We start from the raw sequence: 5689 nt of genomic DNA, 5'->3' as shown, positions 1-5689 counted from the left end.
TCATCATGTCATACCTGAAACCAATTCTTCACATTTTGAAGACATCAACTCAAGGAGCAAACACAGAACTGGCCCCAGGCTACACAGTTAATACCGATACGTTCCAGTCAAACTGCATAGGAGTCCCTGGTCATCACTAGAGTGACTGAGTAAAGGGAAAATATGGTGCAGTTAAAGTAAGACTCAAGACGTCTAAATGAGACCAAAAGTTTGTATAGGTAAAGATATTTTTTATAGTATCTCTTTTTCCTATTGACTCTTGCTGAGATGAGAAGATAGATACTCTCATGTCTTAGCTGTAAGGCTACAGCAGACGGTCCGCTTTGCACAACAATGACTGGAAACATGGGGAAACAACTAGCCTGGCTCTGCTGGCAACTAGTGGACACTTACATAACCCCTTGTAAAACAGCCAATTGTTGTTTGTTGTGTTTGTTCTTTGACAGATAAACAAACAAGATACAATGTGTTGATTATTTAGCTTTAGAGGTGTTTTAAGCTGCTGGCACCAGTTTCAAACTGAACGAACAGATATAAAAGTGGCATCTTTTCTTTTAACTATCAGGGAGAAAGTGAATAGACAAAACAACATATTTTTCCACAATCTCTTAACTTTAAGTAATGTCAACGTTACTGACAGCCACATATCTCAAGTTATACACAATATAATTCTTCTCTTTGCCAGTGTGCACATGGACATATACAAATGTTACTTGGCAGCTGGCGTTGCACAAGAGTCTTTGACTTGCTGTAACATGAAGAAATGTTGAATTCCTTTAACTGTTAAGATTGTTCTTTAACTCTCCAGCCCTTTATTATTCCTCACATTCATTTCATCATTTGTTTTGTCCCGGAGAGTTCACTCTCCGCTGATGCAAGAGACGAGTGTTTCACTCTCTTGTTCTGTACACCAGTTAACACTCTCCATCGAAACCAGGTCACTCATCACACACTCAATCTCTCTTCCCATTAGCGAGATCAAAAGACCCACTTTCACCACTAACTTGAACAATTTTGTGAGTGTTTGAATTGTTTCATTAAACGCAAATCTATGTGTAAACCAGAGTATCACGCCTGTAGATTACTGGGTCGTCAAGGACTTTGGAAAGACCACTATCTGATGTTTACAGTGACAGGAGAATATTATGTTCTCTGCCACCTCCCTGGATTGTCCATTAGGTTCTTGTAAGGGATGGGGGTGACAGTGGATACATAAGCAAGGGTGGGAGTACAGAGTCACAAGATCACCATGAGACGGAGCAGAGTGAGTCACTCTCTACTCAGCTTTCTCATCCAGCTTCTCCTGTCTGTCTGCTTCCACTATGGAAAAACTGTACCAAACTGGTCTGTCAAGAGAAACTTCTTTAGACTGCTCTGCCTCTACATCTCTCTCTCTGTCCTCTTAATTAATCCTTGAATGACTGATTTAAGGTGGATTGTTTGCGTTCACTGGTGGCTCACTGTTGACGTGAGCCACCAGTGAGTCGACTCTGACGTGAGTCGACTCTGATGTTTGAGCAGCATTCACTGCTGTGATTCAGATGCTCTGATCTCTTGGCGACCCACAGCATACTGATACTCTACCATAACATTCATAAAGTATATCTGTTGTACAAGAGGTCAGGGGTTACGGTCGGTGGGTTGTAACTGGTGGATTTAAATGTGATCCAGCAGACAGAAGAACATTGTTTCCTCGACCTCATGCACGAGGTTACATAAACTTTCACAGATCAGAGAACTATAACTCCTCCCAGCAGATATTTTCTCACACAGCATTAGTGGGTTAATGAAGAACAGCCGGCTCTTCGGCTTTATATAATCGGGTGGACTTGTTACATCAAATATGGAGGAAAAAACTCTTTAAAGCTGGCAATCTCAATATTATCCATACAGTACAGCTGTTTCCTGTATATCCTAATCTAGAAAGCTAAAACACAGCTACGCTTAGTCTACAACTTACCGGTTATGTGGGACTGTAGCTTTGAGCTAAATGCTAACATCATGTTAAAATGCTCACAATGACAATGTTTGCATGCTGATGTTTACCAGGTATAATGTTTATCCTGATCACGTCTTAGTTTAGCATGTTAGCATGCTACAATTTGATAATTAACACTAAACATGAGGCACAGCTGAGACGGATGGAAATTTCATTAGTTCAGGTTTATGGTCATAATCTAAAGTATTGGGCAAATTATTTTTTTACCTGATGAAGCAGCTCGATGAAAATACAATCACTAAAGTTATTACATCCAGAGGGGGACATGAACCTCTGGACAAAATGCTAATCCATCCAATTGATGTTGAGATATGTCATTGAACACATTGCCAAGAGAAGACAACTCTACCTGAAAAGAATATTTCTAAAGTATCGCTCGAAACAATACCACACATAATGAAGACCTACTTTGTCTTTTAAAAGCAATACAATTCCTCCGAGAGTGATAAATGAGCCACCATGACATGAAAGCATTGTCAGAGTTCACTTCTATAACCTTTATTACAGTAATCAAAAGGAATCCAGCTACAGAGGCCTTTTCATTGAAACTTCCTCCGCCCACATACAGACACACTCACTTGTTATAATCCATCTATCGGCTCTGCAATTACTTCATGGAAAAAGTCTGGTGTCACGTCATGTATGAAGTGGAAAATGTATGTGAGGAGGATTAATGCAGCTATGTTTTAAAGAGCAGAGAACCGAAAAAATCCCACCGGCATGAGAATGTGGTGCGAGTGACAAGTCACAACATAACCCTGCAAGAGTTAACCGTGCTTAACTGGACTGTAATCATTACTGGACTTAATCCAGATTATTCCAGACTACTAAACGTACACTCATAGCCTTCTTTGCCTGTCTTGTCCCGTCTGGGTTATTTTTAGCACACATACTCGCACACTTCACTGCGGTTGATGCAGGGAGAATGAGTGTGCATGTGCTCTGATGTGGGTTCAAATATCTTTCTACGTCTTGTCGGGTGGTTCAACTGCTCGATAAAGGTCTCACATGCTCTCACACTTACTCACGCTCATATTTAGTGCTCAGAAATATCAACTGCTAAAATCAGGCTCAAAGCTTCAGCAACACGCACATCCCTCTTCTTTACCTCTAAGAGCCTCTCTGTCCTTGTGTTGACTGACTTGAATGTTATTCACTTCATCTAACTATTTAACTAGCAATTAGAACATACAGACAGGTGACAAAATTAACGTAAAACCTGAATAATTTAGTGGAGAAACATAACACAAATACTTCCATGCATGTGTTCTGCATGATACAGTGACGTATACTTGACATCAATTCATGCTCAAGATTGAAAGAGGAAAAGACCAAAGGGACTTTGTAATGTGGTGAATTGTGGTGACGCTTCACAAAGAATGAGTGACTGACCTGGCACCTGTATTCAGCTCTATCTCATCTATACAGGCCTGAACGCTTGGCCCCTACAGGGAGGAGTGTCGGACATTTGCCTGGCATGATTCGGGTACACCTGTCACTGCACTTATCACCCATCTCTACAAATATGTGAAGTACACTTTGTGACGCTGTTCAACAGACAACAGACTCCTGAGGATTTGGTGACACAAAAACACTTTGAGAGCAGCTGCTGAGGGCCTGACACAACCTCGGATGGCAGCTGTTGAGAAATGAGACAAAACAGCCTGCGGCACCACTGAGGAGTTACATAACCCCAGCTCACATTTGGTCCTGACCAAAAGAAAACCGACAGAGCACCAGTGTCTGTATGTGTACCGTGTATGCAACCTCAACATTCAGGGCTCGTTGATCTTGTTCACATGGGGTAAAAGTGACACATACTGTTGTTGTGCTGCTGTGGTGCTGCAATGAGGTCAAGATAACAATCTCCTCCCTACCATCTATATATCCAGAAAAGAAAAGAACAGAGTGGAAGAGAGTGGAGACCTTTTGATGCTGCTGCAGTGTATCTATCTATCTATCTATCTATCTATCTATCTATCTATCTATCTAGTGACTTGGCAGACAGGCCGTCAGCGACAAAGGTTAAGGGGGTGATAAGACTACATTAAAACAGTGTCAGCAGGGTTCCTACTGCTATAGTGGTAAAACTGTGATACAACTGACCTGATATGAGAATGGGCCAACAGATGTGAGCACAGTGTGTTCAGGTCTATGGTATCATAAATTATCTCCTCTGATCAACTGTCATTTTATCCTTCCCCCTGGTGGCTGTGTGTTGTTAACTGATCGCTCTGCTGACCATAGTTCAGTATTACATAATATGCTGTGACACCAATATCTTAGGATATGACATTTTGTGTAGGATCTTAACCTGCATACATAGAAATACACATTCTCTTTTCCAATAATTTCATATTTAAACTGTTCATGTAAATTATCATGCCCCGTAATGTCTTTTATAGTTACATTTGTTCAAGAGTATGCTTGGTTTCCAGATCACCACAGAGCCTCCAGCATGATCGTTGGTCGGTTAGCGGTCTGCTTTTGATCTGGGGTGTTATGGAGAACCTGGTTAGATTCTTCCAGCCAAACTATCTGGAAGAAGATAGTTTCCAGCCAAACTATCTCCAAACGTATGAGTGCACGGTGTTATATACATGTTGTATCATTCTTAATCTAAAATACAATATTTAGCTCTGTTTTTGAATTTTTATTTTAGATTTTATTGCACGAAGGTTCCTCTGCTCTCCCTCTAGTGCTAAGACCACACAAGGTTTATATTGGGATCAGTCATCCCCTCTTTCATAAAATAGTCCTGTAAGTAACTACAGAAATACTGGGTTTTCCAGACCATATTTCAACTTAAGTTCTTGAAAGCTCTTACATTTCCAAACGTTGAGTATAATATATAGAGCTGTGTCTTTGCTCCTGTCTGGGTTATTTAAATCTTACTTACACATCTCTGTTGTTGCTGCAGGGAAAGTGAGAGGGCACGTGCTGTACTGCAGACTCAAACAGGGTTTCTCACATCCTGTTTTGTTTGTTTGACAGAGAAGTGGCTTCTCTCTTGCAGCACGTGATCATGTCTGCAACAGAAGGCCCTTTAAAGCCATCAGGCAGAGAAGCTCAGGTTGCCAGAATGAAGATAAGAAATTCCATAAACTTTGATCTGTGACGACTGTAATACCTTGGACTCAGACACCAACATGTTTTACTACAGGCCTCAATTATGCCATTACACACACACAAACAGCTGCGTGTGTACCTCCGCCTTACACTACTGCGATATTATCGGTGTAAGAGGAATCACACCAGCTCTTACATCATGATTCACAGTCATTTACCCGTGTGCTATTGGGGCCTTCAGGCTTTGCTAGATAACACTATTTTGATCCACTAACACGTAACACTAACGTCCGAACTGATGTTTTGTTGCAAGATTTTCTAAATCAAGCAGGTGTTCTACCATTTTTTTTCATTTTACTCTTCTACAGCATGACATTAACTTAAATTCAGTTCAATGCCTGGTGTCATTAATTCAGGTTGTGTAAATATTTTTGTATGAGCAATGAGGCCGAGCCACCCCTGCATTTTGTGGTGCAGAAATGCTAAAAATACCAGTGCTGTTGCCATGGTAATGTATATCACTGTAACAAAATTCCGTTTCGTCACCAAGGCAACTGTCCCACAACACAACACAACACACACACACACACACACACACACACACACACACACACACACACA

The sequence above is a fragment of the Anarrhichthys ocellatus genome, unplaced genomic scaffold (assembly GCF_004355925.1).
Source record: "Anarrhichthys ocellatus isolate YVR2014 unplaced genomic scaffold, GSC_Weel_1.0 scaffold1, whole genome shotgun sequence".
Lineage (NCBI taxonomy): Eukaryota > Metazoa > Chordata > Actinopteri > Perciformes > Anarhichadidae > Anarrhichthys > Anarrhichthys ocellatus.
This window is presented reverse-complemented; position numbering follows the sequence as displayed.